Genomic DNA, 23067 nt, shown 5'->3' with positions numbered 1-23067 from the left:
GAGTAAGAAAATCTCGGTGTCAGCTGATGTTTCTGTTCAGATTCGGATGATCGGATCAGAACCCCAAAAACGTTTGAATGGCTTCTTTTGTATTTGATTCTTGAAAAATCCAACCAGATTAAAATAATGAAAATAATTCATTTTTTCTGTCTTTAAAGCTGCATTATGTAACTTCTATTTTTTTTAAAATAAGTTTTTTATGATCAAAACAACCAATCAGAGCCAGGGGGAGGATCTTAGTGCTGTCAGTGATCGTCATACTCACTATTCAACGTGCTACAGGTGGAGAAACAAATCAGCGCTACTGGAAAACTGTGCCATCATCAGTGGCCATGCTAACTAGCCTAGCATCCCCAACAGGCTGTGTCATCAGGAATAAGCTGAGGGGGGATGAGCAGGCACACACAACAGTGATTGACAGCGCTAAGACCCGCCTCCTGGCTCTGATTAGCTGTGCCTGGTTAGCACTGGGAGATTAACTTTTCACAGATTATCTCTCATATCACACAACAACATAGTGAAAGCTTGAACAAATATGTAAAAAAAATTATATATATAAGTTTAAAACTGTACCTTTAATTACAGGAACAAGAAACACTCTGCTTTTCATCAGCAGAGTAGGATTTTATTTAGAAAACTAGTGGAGATTTCCCTTTGTTATCATACTTGGGGTTCGACAGAAAACATTCAGGAACTGCAGGACTTAATAAATAAAGCTATAAATGTAATGTAAGCAGAGGCCGAATAGGCTGTTATTAATAAACCATGAGGTTTTTCTCTTATTGCTCCTTCCATTCCCATTCAGTTCTGTTCATTCATCAGATCTAAATGTCTCATTTTTTAGTGCTGCGCTCCATTCTGCTGCCTTATCTATATTTAACTACATCCGTCTTCGTCCCGGACCTTCAATTCGCTTCATGAACAGTATGCCATAACTATCCCACAATGACAGCTTTCTCTTCCTGGGTTTAATCCCTTCCTGTCTGCTTCCATCTCTTTGAACCTGTCCCCTTCTGTCAAACTGTTGCACCAGATTCTTTCTGTTGTAAGCTTCCGTGAAGCCGTGGGAAGATTCTCCTCCAGACTCTCATCTTTTCTGCTTTCTCTTTCCTCATCTCTGTGATTTCACTTTTGTGTTCATGGTGACACAAGAAAGTCACATCAGACTAATTTTCCATTCAATGCGCTCCCGCCTCCTCCTCCATCTCTGGCTGCTTATTTCCCCTTTATTAGTTTCAACATGTTTTCTTGGTGGCAGAAAATCAGGAGCGAGTTGTGTGTCCACCTGCTGTGCTTGTCTAAAACGTTTAGCCTTGTTTCAACACGCCGACACGGCTTCAGTGATTGGCCCTCATCTGCAGGTAAACACCTTCTCTGGAGTCAAACGCTGCAGGGGTTTTTCATGTAAATGCAGCTAAAGCATAAATCAGAGGAAATATTTAGTAGAAATATTACATAAAGACTGTGACTGTAGAGATAAAGATAATCTGATGGAGGTTTGAAATAATAATGCTATAATCATTCAATAATGGGTTTTGATAAGGGCTGTAAATCATTCTTTATTACATGGATAAATAAAATAAATAATCTAAATTAAAAGAGTAGAAAAATATCCTTTGTTGTCCTGTTGTGGCTCTGCAGCAGCTGGTTTCAAACTCCTGCTCTGACCTGATCGACTTGAAATGGATTTACTGATTTATGATGATTAACGGCCAGACACACATCTCTGACTCACACAGTAATTTATTTTATGTTACATTGTGTAACTATTCATGGCGTGAAGAGAAACATTTTGTCGTTCAAAGACACAACCAGAGTTTTATCAACCAAAGTCAGACCAACAATCTAAACTGCCACTGTATTTATGTATTTATGTATTTTTATTCCTATTTTAAATGTAAATTGTAACACAATGGAGTCTGAAAAGTGCAGCTACTTGAATATGTGATGAAATAAGCGCCTTCCAGGGTGCCTGAGTGATTTCAGAGGAACAGTAAATTTGACTGATCACAAGCTGGTACTTCAGCCTCATGCAGAGTCGAACTGTAACTTCTGATGTGCTTAAAGTGACATCCACTGTGATCAGACAGCCTGGTTAAAAAAGTCTCTCCATGAGGTGAAAGAATAACCAGAATTTGATTCTCTATCTTTTCCATTTCTATGGTATCCTACATCCGATGGAGCATAGATTTCAAATACCTGAATGGTACAAAAGGTTTTACAGTGAAAACATTTGGAGTGACATTTACTTAGAAAAAACTAGGCAAAATTTTACACTTAGAGATTCACTTGAAAAAGGTTAAGTTAACTTTACTTATTATTAATAAGACTTCTTTTAACAACAAGTTTTTTGCTAGTACATTTTGCTTACCCTTCCGGCAGAACAGGGAGATCATGAAAATGAACATAACTCACTCATGGTACAATTTTATGCATGCAAATGTGACCGATGGATTTCTGCGTTGTGTGGTGATCAGACAAACCACAAGACATCAAGTCTGGGTTTGGAGGCGGTTTCCGTTTATTTAATGTGTCAATCGGGAGATATTAGCATTAGCACCTAGCGTGTGCTCCAGTTCTCCGACCCGATCTATGCAAAATAATAATTAGCATGCATCAAATGATATAAAGGTGTAATAGCAACTCAAATGAAAATATCCAAACACTTATCATTAATACAGAAGGAAAAATAAACATTTGAACAATACAAATGAAAGGATTACAATAGCCAAAAGGGAAGAGGAAATTAATAAGTTAATATTTATAATAGTCCTGGAGGACCCTGAACAAAAGAAGAAGAAAATAAGGCGGAGTTGGAGGACCAAACCGAGGATCACAGCAACAGTCAAGTAGAAGCAGACAAATACATGAAAGAACACATTTTGTGGAAATATACAACTATTAATATAGACCCAGTTACACAAATGTACATACAAAAAATAGCTAAAAGTTCATAAAGTCTGAATTCCAATTCATTCTTCCTTCATACCAAACCATATGAACTAAAATGCATTTAAACTGCAGCTAGTAGGAGTCAGCCTGACATATAACACATGCCCACAACGCTGTAGATTGTAACATTGTTGAGTGAATATAACACTCAAAAATTCACTGGATCTAGTTTAATTGAGTGCTACCAGATTTATTAACTAATGTTAAGTAACACAGTAAATATAGCGTGCCAATTTAAAGTAAAGATGCTAACATGATAATCTGTTGTAGAATTTAAATGATAACCAAAGGTAATACTTGCAGGCTCACAAAGTAATTTTTTTCAGTGCATTTTTTTTAATCTAGTGTTGTAGTGACAGAATGGCACACAAACAGATGGACTGGGGCTTTGTCTGCTCAACTTTTTCAAATGTTGCCATGACTTTGAAACTCTTGATAAAACGTCAGAAATCAACAAGTTTGTCCAGTTTTCTTCTCTAGTCTCACAAAAACATTTATCAGAAAATCCAAAGGAGAAAAAAAGCGTGATTTCACCAGAGCAACTGCAGCAGGCTTCTGTCAGAGTTGTGCCATTGTGGAATTGCTGCTGCAACCATCATGTAATTCCTTCACCAAGCATCAGCTCGTTAAACGCTGGTCTTCAGTTTTGCTGCCTTGCTCCGTTTTTACTGCGGCTTTTCAGAGCCAAGTGTTTACAACTGCTGGAAGAAAGAAGACAGACAGATTTATTGGGCTGCACCACATTTTATTTCTAAGGAGTATTAAATACATGAAGTTACTGTTGGGCTACACATAAAATGTAGATGCAAGGTGCAAATTCATGAATGATACATGTATAGCTGGAATCGAAAAACACTTGAGACTCTTTCTAAAAATGCTGGTAATGGCCTACAGCAGCAGCAGCATCACTCCTGTAATCTAGTTTCCTAATTTGCATTTTCTTTTGAATATTTGAGATATTCTTTAAAAAAAAAAAATCACAAATAGGTGAATTTTTAGTAAATAAATTGGAGATATGTTCCAAAGAAATATCCATAAATACTAGGAGGGTCGAATTTTACTCTGACAAGCTAAAAGAAAAGCAAACCATACTTAACTTTATTTATTTTAAAAATATGTAAATCCATAATATCATCTTCTTCCACTTCATAGTTATGTTCTACTTTTTGGTGATCAAATGCCAAAATGTGGTAAAGTTCAAAATGTATTGAAACCTATGTTACTAAAATACATGAAAAATGTTACATGATCAATAAACTCATCCTGGTTTAGTCGTCGGTGCGGCGCTGCTACTGCGACCGCGGAACTCCACTAAGAAAATGTTTTTCAACTTTGAAATTTAATTTCAACCTTCATAATTAAATCGAATCTGGGTAACATACACACCGATTGATTTAGAAACACGTGTTGTCTCATTCGGCCGTGAATTTTGGATTCTGCTCTTTTACTCGACTAATTTTGTGATAGATATGCTAACCGGAAGTAGCATTTTAGGATATACGTGCGCAGTTAAATTAATGAGTTTTCCTAAGGAATCTTGCTTTGAAAGCCCACTATTATTTCTGTGATTATATGATTAAAGTGTGTGTATTATATTGATGTTCACCAATAAACTGATTTGAATTAATGGTTGAATTGTTGTTGTTGATTATTGTGCTTCACCAATACAAGTGTAGCAGAGTTAAAATGTACTTTGCTAGTTATTATTTAAAATGCTTGCTATATTGAGTTTTATCTCACTGAGCTATTTTTATTTGATGTTTTATTCATTTTGCCTGCGAGAAGCGCCTTTCTGCACTCTGCCTTGTTTGTGCCTCCTGGACTTCCGTAGCTCTTCCGGGGTCCTCATTGTGAAGCAGTTTTGACCTGTATAAGTTTTATAGACGGTTTTGTTTTTTGTTTTGGCGTGAACATGTCTCGCTTGTTCGTGTGCTAATGCAGCACAGCTTGTTTAAACACTGCTTTTATTTACATGTTTAGGAGAAAATTGGACAGAAGTGGATTAATTTGTTTTAATCTCTTCTCCAGGTATGTGTTTTTATTTCAAGTTACATTTTATATTTGTTTGTTTATGTAACTGCCCAATTGTGTTATGTGTTAATTTGGCCACCAGGTGGCATTTTTCGTCCTCCCGTTTGTGGTTTATTAAAATTTTTGTGATTTATTTCTTTTGTTGAAAATTTACTTTAAAAAAAGAAAATGAATGTTTTTCTCTTCTTTTGTCCAGAAAAATAAATGCTCCTAACCGTCTGAGTGGATGACAAAAACACAACCCGTTACACTGGTCAAGTTTGTTCCCCTACCTTCAGATGAACAGAACCGAACTGGACTGGTGAGAGCAGGTAGGACATTCTGCTTTTTTCTGTTTTCCTCCTCCCTTTTTATGTTTTTTCCCGGATTGGATTAGAGCAGTGTTTTTCAACCACTGTCCCGCGGCACACTAGTGTGCCGTGAGTGATCGTCAGGTGTGCCGTGGAAATTATTCAAGTTCACCTACGGTACCGTATTTTCCGGACTAAAAGCTGCTACTTTTTTCCTTAAATTTGAACCATGCGGATTGTAGCCCGCTGTGGCTTTTCTGTGTATTTTTCTTCAACCACCAGGGGGCTCTCTAGCAGGAAGTGAATCATTAGAAGTCAAAATAGTAAATCAAAGAAGAACGTGCTAATTTTCATTTAGAACAAGCACATGCTAGCAGCAGGCACGACGGAGAAATGTTTTCAAACTCATATCATGCAGCTTTTAAGTTGAGGGCTGTCGATCTGGCACTACAGGAGGGAAATAGAGCCGCTGCATTTAAGCTCGGTGTGAACGAAACCATGGTTCGGCTTTGGAGACGGAGTGCTGCGTCCTTACAGCAGATTTATTAGGACGAGGCACTCTGCTGGGTCCTAATGGAAAACCGAGAGCAGCTTCCAGTTTTTATTTTATTTTAAATTGAGGGTGCTAGTATGGTGCGCTCTATAGTCAGAAAAATACGGTAATTGGTTTTAAAAGATTTTTTGAAAATGAATTGTCTGCAAATAATGCCATCTTCGAGTATCTGCTGTAGTAGTAGTAGCAGCGGCGTAATCATGTAATGTTCTTACCACTAGATGGCAGTAGGTACAGAGCATTTTACATTAAAACAAGAGAATTAGTGATGCACGAATGTTACAGGTAGTGGTGAGAGCATCGTATCTAGCAATACTGTGATGACAGTGATGGAAAAGACAGAGAAGCTCAGTAGTTGGGTTGGAAAGAACATGAGTCCATTTCCCACAACATATCTGTGTGAAATGAGCTTCTCTAGCCTGGTTACTATAAAAACTAAAAACAGAGAGACTGAGAGCTGTGGAGGAAGAGCTTTGTCTTTCTTCAATTTCTGCCAGGAAATCAGCTGTTTTCATCCAAACATGCACAGGTTTCACACCAGGTGGGTAAAATATACAGATATTGACATTTTGTACATGCAACTCTTCATATTTTAACAGTGAATATGAAGTGAAATGTTTCCCAAATATTATTGCTTCTTTCAGAATAAGAATTATTTTCTGTATTCTGGCTATAAGATGCTTGTGGATTAGTTTGTAAAACAGTTTGAAGTTTTCTACAACTTCTTTAAATTTAACACCACAGTGTTGTGGCTGTTCAGGGGTATTTTTGAAGTGGATATGTTAAGTGCAATTTGAAATAAGAAATGTAAAATGTGATAAAAAATAAATTTTTCGTGTTTATTTGATTCCTATTCAAGAGACTTTGATAAGAATGACTATATATAGACTATATATCAGACTATATACCCTACAGAGTATTTATTTTAGTTGGTGGTGTGCCTCGGGATTTTTTCAATTAAAACAGTGTACCTTGACTCAAAAATGGTTGAAAAACACTGGATTAGAGTACTGAGAGTATGGAGCCCCATAGAGGAAAAAAAGGGAAAATGTTTCTTTTGCCTTTCCTCGCAAAAGTATTGCTTTCCCTCTCAATAGGTTTTGGGTTCCCTCGTGCAATAAACTAGCAAATACACCCTGGCCTATTTTATATACAGTCACAGTGATAAATTTCAATTTAAAATAGCACGTACTTTTAAAGAGCCTCATGAAAACATTCTTAACTATTTGGTGCAAAAGACAGATTGGAAATCAAATTACAGCTGCACAGAGGACTGAACATAAAAGTGCAAAAATGCACATGGAAAAAAATATATATATACATAGTTTTTTTTTGTATGTGTACATATATTTACTTGTTCTCAATACACTTTAAAATTTTTCCCAACTACACTGTTTATTGGTCATTATTCGCTTTAATCAGGCTCCATAAAGAGATGTTCTTCTGCATTCTGGTCATCTGTGTTCGTTTGGCATTGCATTTACTAATAAATAATGGTTTATACATTATTAGTAAGTATATTTCAAATTAAATTCAAATCAATCAATTTCATTCCAGTAAATTTTAGTCCTGATAACTAAGCAGTCAAACTCTATTTAAAACTCCAGCTGTCATTTTTTATCCCAGGTCTGGAATTGGTTTAATTTGTATTCAGAGATGCACAGACAAAGCAGAATGTGGCTTTATAAGGACTCAGACTCCAAGGACTCTTGCATTTTATTATACTTGATATATTTTATAATCTTGAGCAACTGGCAGATTTGTAGCTCTTCCTGTCGTCACTGTGAATATGTGTGAATAAAGCTGTGAAAAACATTAACATGAATGTTTCCAGGGACTGAATGGCTGAATGCCAGTTCTTTAATAGACTCCAGCAATGCTCTTATGCAAATTATTTTTCAAAAAGCCTTCTGGTTGTTAGTTTAATGTCCTATACTGAGACAAGCTCATTATTTCGTTGATAGAGCTGCAGCTTCAATGCACACAATGTGAAAATGTAACCCTGTTTACAAAGTAATTCAGAGATGGTTCAGTTCATGTGGAAAGTTTCACACCACAGGACTCCAAATGAGTCTTTAAAAGAAGTTTGTCTAGAAGCGACGCTACACAAATCTTATAAAAACGAAACAAAAAATCTGTTATAAAAGAACTAAAAAGTGCCTTCCTGTTGTTGCTGATAATTGCAGCTCAAAATTCGTCGCAGTTTGGGGTCTTTCCAGATTTGCAGCCTCGCTCTTGGAGTTGTCAGGTTTAATTTTCCATTTTCAAGGACGCACAATGAGATCAACAATGTTCATCAGCAATGTGACAATATCTGTGCCCACACAGGGCTTGTCAGCCGCCAGAAATGAGATGATATCTCCCCTGGACCCAACTTGCTGCTGTATATGAAGAGGAGGAAACTAATTAGAAATGATCCATAGCACCATAAATTAGCTTCTCCTGACACCGGTTCCCGAACCGCATCCTCGAGTGTCTCCATGCAGCAACAGCTAAAAACTCCCCCACACTGACTGGCTGGTAACGGCAGAAACCGGTTTGGGATTTTTCCGCCATACTCCTGTTGATCTCTCTGAACCCTCAACAATAGCTTCAGTTCATGAACTGGCAAAGACTTCCATGATGTTCTCATAATGATGAAACTGTCTTAACAGATCAGTGCAGTTCTGCAGATAATTTATCCACACTTTGTTGTAAATCCATAGCTGTTAGATTAGAGAGTGATCCATGGACATGTCTGTTAAATATTGGGTGAAACTGAGGTGGTTTTATTCCAGATTGGCAATCAAAACGGTGACTTGAAAATGTGAAAAAACGAGGACACTGGCGCTCCAACAGCATTTCATTTTGGTTTGTTTAGCTCCTATAATTAATAACAGGGAAAACTTGCTAAGCCCGGTGGTCGGGGCGTCGAAGCGGTCCACCGGCGATCCACTGTGTTTTTGTATTAAAAGATGCTAAGTTGACAGGAAATGTAAAAGTATTACTTTGTAATTATGTTACGGGAAAAAATCTTCAGTGAAATGCTATTTAAACCCACGACTAGTCTAAAAACAACAAATTTGCACTTCTCTTTAATCCAAATTAAGTCGGTGGTTCCATCAAGCCCCCCAGGCCTTCAGGGGGCCCCATAAACACTAATATTTTAAAACAGACCACAGATCCATAAATGTAACACTTGCTAATTGAGATTATCAATGCTGTTAAATTTTATTCAATTCTTTAGGCATACATACATTACGGTATTTTCCGCACTATAAGGCGCACCTAAAAACCTTCAATTTATGGCTAATGTGGTTTTAGCAGCTCTTCATTTCGTGTCTGTTGAGTTTTTAATTATCACAGAAACTGGTTTGGTTGGTCGAGTTTATGGGATGAGTTTCTCAGATTTCCGTACGACTGCGCGCATTAACTCAACGCATTTGATATGGTTTGATGCATCGTATAATCGGAAAAATAAAACTGAAAATAATATAAAATCAGCGTGATGCGTAACTTCGAGGAGAGCGTTAAGCTCCTCACCGGGCTGAACCTGCATGACGAGGTTAGCGCTGCTCGTTATCCACAAACTCTCCTGCCATCCGGGACCATAAACTTTACAGGGAAGACAGACACAGAGCCACACGCTGGGCAGCGTGTTGAGATGTAAACGTCGCATATAACTGTTCATTCACAAAGATAAATCATTCTCACCACTCCACAACGCGACCTCTGAATTCGCTACAAGTTATTCCTGCGGTTCACTTTGAGCTGCGCAACCAGCGCGAACGCGGCGGGTTTTAAACTCTTACATAGAGTTCTCCAAAGGATCATAATTCCTCACAGTAAGTTGATGTAAACATCCATACAGGTCAGCCTGTGTCCAGTTTGAGTGAAAGGAGGTGCACTAGATCCTCTGAGCGCTGAGGTAAAGCAGCGTGCAACGCAAAGCGTAGAGGCGCCAGCTGTGTGATTGATCCGCGCGCTGTCGGGTGTAAATGCATAAACTATAAACCTATCATTTAGGAATAAATCTGCTCTGCTAGTGAAATGCTAAGAGCAACAGAGACGCTTGCAGCCCGGCTTTAAAAAAAAAGTTTTTTTAATTTTTATTTTCCTAGAAACGTAAACATTTAACTTAAACAGTATGGGTATATTACTTTTAATGGCTTTTTTAAACTCTTGTCTGTTCTTTTGCTCCCATTTAGCTCTCAGCCTCACAGATCTTTTATCTGCTTACTCATTACAAAGGAATAGGCCGTCTCGCTCAGGCTGGCATCTCTGAAATATCCTGCTTATCAGATCGAAAACCTAGGAAAAGAAATGCTTCAGTAAAGCCCACAAGGTCCTTTTGATCAATGCCCAACCAGCTAAAAGGGAGACGGAGAGAGACGCTGGAATAAGGAAGAGAGACAGAAAATAAACCAAACTATTGATATGAATAAAATATCCGACATTAGTAGTAAAATAATTTTAGAGCATTCATCGTTGGCTTTTTTAAAAAGCTCTGATTCGTTTCTTGTAAAAAGAACAGCAATCAAAAATTTGATGTGACAGCAAACCAAAAATGTTCTCATATTTTTGGTTTGTTGTCACACTTACATTTTTCAGATACCTAAAAAAATGACAAAAATTACCTAAATAAATACAAAAAAGCAATATACAGTGTATATGCATCTGTTCTAATCTAGTTCATTTAGAACTATTCTTTTCTCCATTGTCTGTCCGATAAGAAAAAGAACAAAACATGGTCGAATAAGTAGCTGCGTTTCCATTGACCTAGTTTTGCAATTTGACATTTTGAAAATACATTTATTTAATGGAAAAACAAAAATTCCTAAAAAAAAAAGAAAGACTTTAATTTTTCTATAAAAAAAGTTTTGCTACCACGGTGAGTTGGTTTTTCAGCCACATCAAAACTGATTTATTTTGCAAAACTACAATGGAAACACTTTTTTCAAATCACACGAGTCATGTGATCAACAGCTGAATGTTGCCATGACGCAAACCACGAAGAAGAAAACGGGAAGTAAAGGATGACGCGGCATGTTTTTTTTTAAATGATTTATCACATAAACAAACATATTCATATGTGATTTTAATCAAGTTTATTTAATGGAAGCACTGCAATTGCAAAAAAAAGTTTTTTCAATGTTATTGGAATTTTGGAATATCAAAAATGCAGCTTGAGAAAATATTTTTGATTAGCTGAAGTTAGTGGATTTTTGTCACTAATGTTGTTCTGTACAAGTTCATTTCTTGTGCTCTGCTCTTCATGTTTTGCTCTAAATCATTTTTTACATTAGTCTTTTTTTTAGTTTGACCCTTTTGTGTCTTCAATCGTGTTTATTTCTGTTTTTGTCGCCGTCCCTCAGGTTTCTGCTCACCTTCTTCCCCAGCTGAACTGCATCCCCCTGATCAGTCACACCTGGTTCTCATGCCACTCATTCACCTTCCCAGTAGTTTATAAGCTTGTCTATTTTATTTTTTTTACCTCCTTGCCAAATGTATCTATTGAAAATTAATTTATACAATTATTTTCAATTTATATCCAAGTCTTTCTTATTTTAGTTTTAACTTTTATAGGTGTTGTGACAGAAAACTTGCATGGTTTCATTACATCTTGTTGATTTACACTCGGTGTAGGAAGGTATAAATATCTTTTTAAGCATCATGACAACAATGCACCCCAGAGCCATAAACCTTTCCTCAAGGTTAAAAAACATGATTGTGTATTCAGTGGTCTCACACACAAGGTGTGACCTGTGCAAGCCAATGAGACACAAAGTGATTTTTGCAGGAATTTGTGAGCTGGAATCCCAAACGACTTAATAAAACAGTTACATCAGTTTGTGCAGAATATTTTTATTTAGTTTTACTCACTGTGCCGTTATTATGGACCTCACGTCTTGCTAATTTTACACAGTTGGGATCCCTTTTTAATCAAAAACACAATCATCGTTTCGACCCTTTATGCATTACATGGGCCACATTATACTAATTGGCTTAATATGCTGTACATGATGCAAACGAACATATCTGTGTAGCTTCAAGGGAGATCTGAAAGCCCTGCTGCTGCATTGCCATTCACTGATTTTAACATAAACCCCCTGCTTGTGTGTGGTCATTAATGTAGGCGTTATTTTGCATATCTTCGTGGTTTTACTCATCACCAGTGCATTACTTCTCACAAATGTCTTTCCTGTTAAAAATGGGAAGAAGAGACCTGAATATTTACCAAACATGAGCAGCCTGTTAAAAAAAACAACCCTGATTTTATAAATTAAATTGATAAAAGTGCGAAGCATCGTTTTGAAAATTAACGTACGGAAGAAGATTAGAGCCACTGAAAAAACAAATAACTTTTCTTCTCACTTTAATCTTCTGGAATCAAAAATCTTAATTCTTAGATAAAACATCAGAATCTCCCAGAATCTGATGTTTTATCTCAACAATGTTTTTTCAACCTTATATATTCAGATAATGCTTCCTTATCTAAAGTAATTAAGTAAATGGATAAGACGTCCCATCATCCATTACAGCGACTCATTAAAAGACTTTTGCTGATTTAGAGATGCTATTCTGAACGTGATTCCCTCCAGTCTGATTAAAGCATTTGCATGTCTTTAGTTTAATCTGCTTTGTGAAACCAGTGCAGAAAAATGGAGGATTTTACTTGCAAAAAATGTGAAAATTGCCCTGCTTTGTTAAAAATTCAATATTTATTTGTTTAAAAAGTTTCTTCAGTTCCTCTGGCTTTTGTCCTTGTTGTTGTTGTTGTTGTTTGTTCTTTTCTCCAAATCTGTTTATCGCTGCGAATGTTGCAAAAGTAAATGTGACATTTTTCTTCTTCCATTAGAAATGTTTGAATGGATATGACAAGTTTTTATTAATACCTAAATGAATGCATATTAATTAGGATTCGTTTGATGATTTAATGGATCATGATGTATTCGATAGCATCGCTGTGTTTGGGGGAAATACATGCATGACACTGTGAGCTTCATTTATATAAATGAATTTATTACTTATGTATGAAAACTTTAAAAAATAAAGAAATCCTGATGATTAGCTGATGCAGCGTTCTTTAATGTGCTGATATCAGCAGAAACTTCTCAGTTGTGCGATATAAAGTCAGATATACCTGTAAGCAGGATGCTCTGAAGCTCAGGGCCAGCAGTGAGGAGCTATTATCCTTCATGCAGTCCGGACGAGTCGCAGCATTTCGGACTGCAGCTGCATGGAGAGACGATGGTGGTGAAGGTAATTAGCCTTAAAATGATGAGCGTAATTAAAAATCATCATAAACTTCAGATCGATGCACATGATTTTAAGATGCCGTTTAAAAAGTCTGGATGTTTTTGCAGAAACGATCGATATGTGAGCCTGGGGTCAGCGGGCGATCAATGGAAACCCCCAGGAATTTGTCAGAGGAGACTTGTGAGACGGATTCATTATCGATGACCACCACTCTGCTGGGATTGCTTTTTCCACTGCTTTCCACGCCTTTTAACATTCAACACCAGGGACTGGCAGGATTACCAAAACACACACACACACACACACACACACACACACCCCTAAACCCTGTTTATCTCATCTCCAGAGCACAGAATAGCAATTTGGTGGAATTTGAATGCGTTTACGCATCATGAGTCAGTTTGAAGAATTTTTATCCTTTTCAGCTTATTTCTTGTGCATGATATAAATAAATGGTCTTACAGGGACTTTAGCTATGCAGGCATTTACAATATCTGCACAAATTACAGATTTGAACTTTTTATTGCAGTGTTTTCTTGTCTTCACTCCCCTTTGAGATTATCAAACCATGTAATTGGATTTTTATTGTGTTCTCCATCAATATGGAAACTCAATATAAGCACTCACTTAATGGTAATAAGAGGGTTAAAAGTAAGCGCAGTTACAAAACGCTTTTCAGTGAAACATTTTGTAGATAAAACTTAAAATACATGAATGAGAGCAGCACTTTAGGTAATTAAACCATTTTAAAACACAATTTATTTGAGCAAAAACAACATAATGGCTGCTAAGCACTTATTTGTGAATGGCAGCATGACCGATGTTGTGGCTTTTACTTTATTTGTAGCTTAATGAGCAACAACTAGTTCAGATTGGAGATGTGAAACTGGTTCTATGAACACGAATCGGTTCAGTTTTAACTGAATTAAGTAATTAAGAGTGAACTGACTGAAAACCAAGGTGGAACAACTCAGGATATACGATTACCGTCAATATTACAGGTTCTTGAATTCACAGGATTACTCAAATATGATGAAAAACAATTACAGCAAACTTTTATGTTTTTGTGGATAAATGATGAAAACGGTATCCTGAACGACTCATCATTGGAGATCTTGTTTGTTGCTCATGATTGCATTACAGATGTTGAGCTGCTGTTTTATCTGCTCCGTCTCAAAGAGCTATAAGGGAATCCATACAGCAGTTCAACACGCTTCACTCTGACATTACAGAAGTGGCTGTGTGGTCATTTTACCTGCCACTCTTTGTGTTAATAAATCACATTCCTGTTCTTTGAAACACTTCTAACCAGGCTGCCTCCTCCACGTTTGCACACCTTGGTGAGGAATCTCGTCAAGTCAGCGCCACCGAGTGACAGTCATCCACTGAATCCGTCTTTTCTCACTGAACTACCAGTTTTTAAAATTAAAAAAAATATCATTTTATAAGAATCAAAGCCAAAACTGCATAATAATAAAATTAAGGAGGCTTAAAAAACAGTAGAAACAGCAAAGCATAAATTTTAGACTTTTTACAGCAACTCAGTCATTTTTAAGGCAGAATCTCAGAGTCGAGTCTTAAGTCTCTTGTCATAACTTCACAATTCAGGTGAAGTCTTGAGTCTTTAAGGGGTAAAAACCCTTAAAGATTTAGGGCAAGATTCTCACCCTCATCCAAGTCAAGCCTCTTGAGTAAGAATTTAAACCTGGATTGTTCTATAAGTCTAAATTAGTACATGAACAGGTCATAATTATCTTTAAATCAAGACATTTTCATAAACTATTATGTCTTAATCATTCAACATTTACTTAAGTTGATCACATGACATATTTTCTTTGTTAGCATCATAAATAGACACTAATACTCTTGAAAAACAGAAGTAGCCGTGCATGAGCTAAACAGGGAGAGGAAGCTGGAGTTGGGTTAGATGAACAGACATTCATCTGGTCATTATTCTGAAGCCACAGCCAACATGAACAGATTATGACATCCCATAATAATCAATCGATGGCTAACGATCAAGCTCGTCCTTTCACCGTAAAACATGCACATTGGCTCACATCTCGGCTTCCTGCCATTATTCAGACTCGAGTCTCGGATCAAGTCGAGCCTCAAGTCCTTCAGGCACAAGTATAATTAGAATCTGACATTTTTTATTTTTGCGACTTCTTAAGTGTGAAGTTAAGATTCTTAAACTCGCCAAAGCCTTAAGAACGCCCTCCATGTGATGTGTGACTTCTCTCTGAGCCTCTTAGGAATGAGTGATTTTACCCCATTCCACTGAATAATGCATCCTGCATGGAGCAACGGCCACTTATTGCCTAGTGGCCTTGAATTTCTATCCTTTTATTTTAAGAAGTCACAGGGTGATCTCCATTAGAAGTGGCTGTATCTTTAACAATGCTTCCTCAGATTGCTTCAGACCTCTGTATTTACCCCCCTTTTAAAGAAGCCCAGCCTTGATTAGTCATGGCCCAGTAATTACAGACCGCCCTCTGCTGCAGCCCTTGTTCTGCCACTAAACAGCAAATGGAATTCATTACAGGTAATAACATTTTTATCCATTTCACTCTCATTTTGGAGGACTCAAATAGCTCCACAGACAGAAATGATTGTAATTTATTGAGGGCAGTTAGCGGTCGTCACTCCATTTTCAATTGCGATGCCGTTCTACCCGATCTGCACTGCCGATCAAACCAACCTGCAGCATAGAATCGAAAAACAAATGGTTACATTTGATCGCCTATATATATTTTTTTCATAGTATTTAGCTCTCACGTCTTGTGGAGTTTCACAGCGTTTGATTCTTAGTTTCATTTAATTTTCCCAGGAGATAATCTGCTGTGAGCTGTAACCAATTATCACCCCAAGTGCAAAAACATCTGCTTGAAATGTCGGCGCTGTACCTGAAACCTGAAATGCAATCATCTCGGTTTTCCTCAGAAGTTCAGGGACGGATGTTCATGTTTTAATATCTTCCTGGGCAGATGAGTGTGAATTCCTGCTTTCATTTTAGGTGAAGCTCTAATCACAAGACTTCAGACTGTTGGGAAACGTGTAATGAAGAGAGAATATGATCCTTATTCTGACCCAATTACTTCAGTTCCCTCCTCATCCAGATTTCATCTCCAAATCCTCTGCGGTATAATATGTCTGAAGTCGTAAGTATCCCACACTCAGATCAGTCAGACTTTCTAAACATTTGATTTTGTGTCCCATGGTTTCAGTTCCCAACTGCTTTCAAAGTTTTAGCTCCAAGGCCAGATGCAGATCAGCCCAAAATTATTCATACCCCTGGGAGAATCTTAATTTGACTTTTCTTCTGGATGGAAATAAGAGGCGTCTTCTAAAAGAGAAAACAAAATTTTAATAAAAAAAATAAACTTCACATTTAAGCCAGCTACGTTCACACTACAGCTGGTTTGCTACATGCTGCCACTTGCTCAGTTTTTGTTTATAAAGTCAAATCAAAAGTTATTTGTGTAACAGATTTCTGTTCAAAGTGCTTTACATCATAAAACCACAAGAACGTCATAAAAACATCACTAAATGTGAAACCAGTAACAAACATTACATTTTGTCACAAATCATCAATTACGTTGGTTAATGTTCCAGTTGTTATGGTTCAAAAGCAACTCTAAACACGAGTTTTTAGCCTTTATTAGAGGCTTATATTCCAGTCATAGTGCCGTTTTAACGAGTAAATTACCTTCAGTGCTTATAAAAATGCCTCATATCAAATTTAATTTTAATTAATCAAGCTCACCTGGTTTAAATCTCTCTCCATCTTTTTCTTAATATTTAAAGTTCTTTTTCAGTTGTTCACACTGGAGCCTGAAGTGACCCAATTCTGATTTTTTGGCAATTCTGATTTTTTTGCCGGGTCGTTCACTCTGCCAGTAAATGCGACCTGTATGTGTTCTGCAGTGTGAACGGGCAAATGACCTGAAAGTGTCCCGCATGCGCAGTAGAGGGCGCCATAGCGTCAGCGTTCTCAGTGTTCTGCCAACCGCCATAAAAAGAAGAAGAAGAAGAGCTCAGTGTTTGCGGAAGTAAACATGGAGGCTAACGGTGGAGCTTAGCTTATATATTTGAAGTTGTTGTCCAACCGGAGCAGCAAATTAACAACTTAATCCTCATATAATCCGTCATGGTTGTTGTTTTTCTTCCCACTTGCGCGTATCAGGACGCAGAATAGTGAGATTTGTTGAGTATCAGTGGCGTTCAGTTTGGATAAATGCGGCCTGGACGTTATGGTCGCATTTGAATCGGATACGTATCGGATATGGGTCACATTCAAAAAAGAATCCGACCTGAGCTGTTCACACTGCCATGAAAAGATCAGATACAGGTCGCATTACGTTTAAAAAATCTGAATTGTGTCACTTCAGGCTGCAGTGTGAACTCACCCTTAGAGTCTTTAACTTAGCCTGGAGTTCTTCAGATGACATTTCCTCTGAATTAGCGCCATGTAAAGCTGAACCCTATGGAAACTTTAGTGTGTTTTGATTTATCTCAATAATAAACTTATTAGATTAGTTTTTCATACAGGCTGTGTGTTATAGAGTCTCTTGAGTCTTTGTAGGTTAAAAAGCCCCTCCATTTTCATCTAGATGCCAATGTTAACTAAATTATAATCACTTTTCATTTTAATGCCTTTTTTTTTTAATCAACATTAAAAGCTAGCTCATTTTTTTCAGCCTCTGGAAACCTTCTGACTTTTTCAGCCCAGAGATGATTCTCTTTTTGCAGCAGGGAGGAATATAATTTTTAATTTTGTGCTCAATCATCCCATTAGTCAATGCAACGAGCTTTCAAGTTGGCTTGTGCTGCTTTTTGAGTCGGCACCAGGATCCATTAGGCTGCACAGGATACAATTTTCATAACATCAGCAGCAAAAGCCAATGAACTACTGCCAGTTTTATTGGAAAAGAATCACTTTCTGCGTTGTTTATGCAGGCGTGAGGTGAATTACAGGACGTGCTTCTGTGAATTGAGAAGGGGTTTTATGTGCCCAGTTAATCTGTGACAAAGACCGCCATAAGTGGTCAGCGCACACATGAATCAAGAGCAGATCAATAGACTTCACTGCAGCGTTTTACACCCTTTATTTATTATCACTAATTGGGCAGAGGGGAAAAATGAACGCTTACTGTTGAGTCAATCACAAAAGGAAGATAAATCAGGAAGTATTCTGTGACAATTTGAGAACAAAAAGTCTTGTCCAAACATGATTTATGGCATTCTGGTGATCTTTATCTCAGCACAACAATATTAGAAATGCTTGCTTGCTTTAGCGGTCTAAAAAAAATATATAATCTTTAATTTCTGATTAAGGTAGAAAACTTGTGACCAGTGTAATAAAAATTCATGACTGCCATCAAGTTATTGAGTAACTTTGTTGATTAAAATGCAGTGTTCACTGGTTGACATTTCACACCGTCCGGGGGGCTTACACTGATCTGGTCATTTGGATTAATTGCTTTTTCGCTAGAGATCACTTTCAAACACTCGATGCAAAACACGGAGCGCCTTAAAAGCTTTGCTCGTGTTTTTTTATAGGCCTCCATCTCTACGCATACAACTCAACTCACATAGGTTATTATCTGCTGTGCGTAAGCAGAAGATTTCAAAAGGGAAAGTAATTAGTGGATCCCTACAGGAAAAGCACCCAGTGTTGGAAGCAACATAATTACGCATCATCAAGCGTGTGTTAGAGAGAGGGTCATAAAATCACAGCGCCAGGATTAGAAACGGTTCACAAAGTTTAAAATAAATGACAGAGCAAGAGTCTCCTGTTCATGTGAAGAGAGGCGAAGATAATCACAGATTTCCTCATGAAATGTGACACTGGGTTAGTAAGGTGTTAGATTTAGTCGTTTCGTTACATTTTTATGTTTAGATTGAATAATTCATCAGCTAGAAGTGCATCTTTGCAAGTCTTGAAAGAGTAATAAAGTAAGGACTGAAGAGGTTTGGCTAATAAAAAAATTGAGCCAACAAATCTGGGCTTCCACCCCTGAAACGGACAAACTTTCCCTCAGAGCCACTTCACACACATTCCACTCAACTGAAACATTTTAATTCATTTTCTTCCTTTCATTAATTTATATTTTTGTCAGGAATTGACTGGCATTTAAATGCTGCTTTGAACCTTCAGAGAATAATAGTCTCTTGAATATTTTTAGTCTTTAATCAGATAATATTTTGAATATTTATCTCCCAAACAGTGGAACTCTGCAGCATCCATTAGATGTTTGTTCACTTTGTTTCTTATTCATTATTTGGTTGATTATTCCTGGAATATTCAGTTATTGATTTAATGTTGATTTGGAATCATTTTAATGCAGAGAAATATGCTAAAATATCCTGTTTATGTATTTGAAATGTAACGGGGATTGCTCATGCAAAAGTAAACGGTTCCCCCTTCAGATGGAGTCACTGCTTTATGAACATTAATACGATTTAATGCATCTTAGTTTTGCTCAAACATATATTTATTGCTCTGAATTTGTACGTTTTTCAGTCCTCACGTGTTGAATAGGAGACCAGTGTTAGTTAACGCCTCACAGGGATTTGTTTATGTTTTAATCATGTTTTAGTTGTTTGGAGGTTTTCATATCCATTTCAGTTTGTGGTTTCATTTTGTTTCGTTCTTTGTGTTTAGCTTCGTATTTCTGATGTTCTGTTTGTGTTTTTAGGTTATTTCCTCATGCTGGTGTTGACATGTTGTTCTGTTGTTTCAGTTTTCCTCCCTCTGTGTTTCTGTATAATCAGTCGTCTTCTGTCGGTCTTCCTGTGCAGCTGTTCTACTTTCTCCTCTAATCAGACTCACCTGGTTTCCATGTTGCTTGTCAGGTTGAGTGAGTTGAAGCTGCTTGGTTTCTGTTGTTTGGTGCTGCATGGTTTGTTCCTCATCCTGTCCTCTGTCATTAAATCCTTTAACGCTGCTGCAGAGATCCTGCCTTCAGTTTGGCTTTGTTGCAACCTCACATCACATGGCAGCTGGCGTTTTTAATGAAGTTCAGCATAAATGGAGCAAATTGTTTTTATTCAATGGAGCAGCTTGGTTTTCCACTTGGTATTTTTACTCATACAAGCATTGTTTTTATTTGTTTTTCAGTTATTTTTATGCGTTTATTCTGTCAATTAGCCTGCAGTTCATGTCGCCCTTTAAGCTGCACCAGATTAGAAACTTACCTGCTTCTCATGCCTGTTAGAGATTTTTTGGTATTATCATTTTGTTATTACTTTAGTTCATATTCAGTCTAATGTTCAATTTAAAGTGTTCTCTTCATTCTGTGTGCATAAACTGACCTGGAGGCCCCATCTGCCTGTGTCTTCATGTGAAACAGTTAACTGTGTGTTTCCCAGACCTTAAACTGCGTTTCCACAGGTGCCTTCTTATCAACCGGAATACTCCCTATTTTAGAAACTGCCTGTGTGCAGTAATAATTTATCTCTGCTGTCTTCTTTACCTATCCTTCCTGTTTCTGCTTGATAATAAAAGACAAGCTATAACCAAAGGTCTTCAGACGCTCAGTGAACGGCTTGGAGGAGCAGCTTGCTGAGTCTCTCCTTTTGCAAAAGCTTGGTCATAAAATTCATATACGTTGTCTGTGTTTCTTTTAATGAAGGTTCGAGAAAAATGCCCATCAATGCCATTAATCACCTCTTCTGTTTTAAAACACTCCAGAGATTTGCCTGTAAAATTTGAATTTTATTAAATATCCAACATGATCATGCTTTTCCTCGCATCTTTTTTTGCATTTGGGTCCAGCTACCTCACAGATGATTAGGGTTGATGACTTTAATGTTTAACATAAACGGACCAAACAGAAGACAGGAAATCTATACACGTCCATCAACAATTTCAACATTTATGCAATTTTTAATGTAAATGCATTTCATGGGACAACCAGAAGAGTGACATCTCAGCTCAGAGCTGCGGTTGTTTCCACACAAGTTTCTCCTTCTTAACAAGTTTGGTTCATAAATCCCTAAGCAGACAGTTTTAAAAACCTTTTAAATTTCAGTGTCAAATGTCAGTGCAGTGTTTAAATCAGTGGTTCTTAACCTGGGTTCGATCGAACCCCAGGGTTTCGATGAGTCGGTCTCAGGGGTTCGGCGGAGCCTCTGCCGCAATCACTTGCTGCAGAGGATTACGTTACATTGCTTAGCCAATCAGAGAATCACGTTACATTGCTTAGCCAATCAAAGCTGCGGAGGAGCCCTGATTGAAGGAGCTCCACTCTCAGCATGGATTTGAACTTGTGTCTTTATTTACTTCAGCAAAGCTCACAGTTTTTACCAAATCCTGTAGCTTTCGGTGAACTTCTAAATCTGCCTCTTAGTCGCATCTTTTCGGGGTTGCTACTGCCTCTAGTGGCGTGGGGGTGGTAACACAACTAATATAATTACATTACTAAATCAGAATACCGCAAAGTCTTTATTTATTATTAATTTTTCATTCTCTTAAGAATGTAGAGCTAATTAAATGATCTAAAGACCTTAAAGTGGTTCCAGTTTCTCTCGATGGCCAACCTGTTGAAACTGTGGCACATTTTAAATACCTTGGGTCGTTCCTGGACAGTCAGCTCAACTTTGCTGAAAACACTGACTATATTTTGAAGAACTGATCTCAGAGACTCTACCTTTAAGAAGACTTGGTGATCATGGAGTGACCCAACTAGAGTCTAGTTCTATCACAACTATGTCTTGAATTTGGGGGAAAAAGATCATATTTTATTTATCACTACAGAAGGGTTCAGTGAATGGTGGGTTTGGTTCCTCAGAAAAGGTTAAGAACCACTGATTTAAATGAATCAACCTCTTAAGATGATTTGGTGGATCAGCTGCTTGTGAGTCACTGGGATAAACTTTAAAAAGCCAGAGGACACAAAACCTTGGATGATGATGCAGAACTGACAGTCTGATATCCAAAAGTTCACTTGGTTCTTATTTAAACTTCGTAATTCGTATTTAGTGCTTGGTGGAGCAACAGCGGACTGGGAGGTTGGTACGACCAACAGGTTCAGACTGTTTGGCTCAAAGATGGTTTGAGTCTGACTGGCTTGTTTCTTTAGTCAATGTGTGTCATATTCAATGGACAACATGAAAAAATACAAGGATCTGTTGTAGAAACATGGTTATGAAACATCTACTGCCACTTCAGATAGTTGTTAATGTATGTATATTACTAATAAACAGATTATGAGGTGATCAAAATGCTGATAAATACAGAATGAGATGGATTTCTTATCCTTTCTGTGAGGTATGTTGGATGTTGACATTATCCAGCAAACAACCTTATGGTGCTGCAGATTTTCACACACTGCTGTCTTTGTCTTTTAATGCAGTAGTACATACCTCATCTCTTTAAAATATCTTTTTCCCCACCTAACATAAGTTAATAACTGTCCCCTTGGTTTGTTACTGTAGGTGGAGGAAGCCTGGTGCGATGGTAAGTCTCAGTAAGTGAGTTATATTTTCCAGAGAAGAAACTCTCTTCATCGGCGGAGAGTGACAGAAGATATTAAAAGAGGACAATCCTGCGCTCATCTCCTGCAGCTGCATTATTCATCAAACACTCCTCCTCTCCACCCTGTGAGATAAATATGCTGAGGTTATGAAGACAGTGATAAAAATGATCGTCTTTCTCAGTGACTGCATGCTCAGGGAAATCCACAGAGAAGACGCATTGAAGTGCTAATGACCTGATGCTGCACACAAGCGGCTCAGCAAAGTGAGAGTTTTACTGCAGGTTCAGTACAAACTCAAACTTTCTTGGCAGGACAGAAGAGCCAGAGCCAATCATGTGGGAGAAAAGCTAAAGCTACAAGTTGGGGGCAGGAGAATTCGGTTCATGGGCAGATGGCAGCTGTCGGTTCATTTTAAATGAACGAGGCGTTTAAAGACCACCAGTTGAGTTGACTTCCCATCAATCAAAGGAAAACTCCTACAGGACAAAGATGGATGAGCCATTATTGCCCCAGTGTGATG

The 23067-nt window shown here is 37.6% G+C and overlaps 1 long non-coding RNA gene across 4 annotated transcripts; it reads left to right on the top strand.

Moving 5' to 3' along the window:
- Window positions 1-4792: 4792 nt before the first annotated feature.
- On the top strand, window positions 4793-16455 carry LOC145552111 (uncharacterized). Of its 4 annotated transcripts, none has more exons than XR_014088062.1 (3): window positions 4793-4980; window positions 5180-5294; window positions 16082-16455. It is a non-coding gene; the product is annotated as an uncharacterized LOC145552111 (long non-coding RNA). The 4 variants fall into 4 exon arrangements; XR_014088059.1 differs by lacking the exon at window positions 16082-16455 and adding an exon at window positions 11181-11656; XR_014088061.1 differs by lacking the exon at window positions 16082-16455 and adding an exon at window positions 10057-10344.
- Window positions 16456-23067: the final 6612 nt, after the last annotated feature.

The sequence above is a fragment of the Poecilia reticulata genome, chromosome 7 (assembly GCF_904066995.2).
Source record: "Poecilia reticulata chromosome 7, P_reticulata-male-v2, whole genome shotgun sequence".
In the NCBI taxonomy this organism is placed as follows: Eukaryota; Metazoa; Chordata; class Actinopteri; order Cyprinodontiformes; family Poeciliidae; genus Poecilia; species Poecilia reticulata.
Note: the sequence above shows the minus strand (reverse complement) of the source record. Positions and strands in the feature narration are given on the sequence as shown.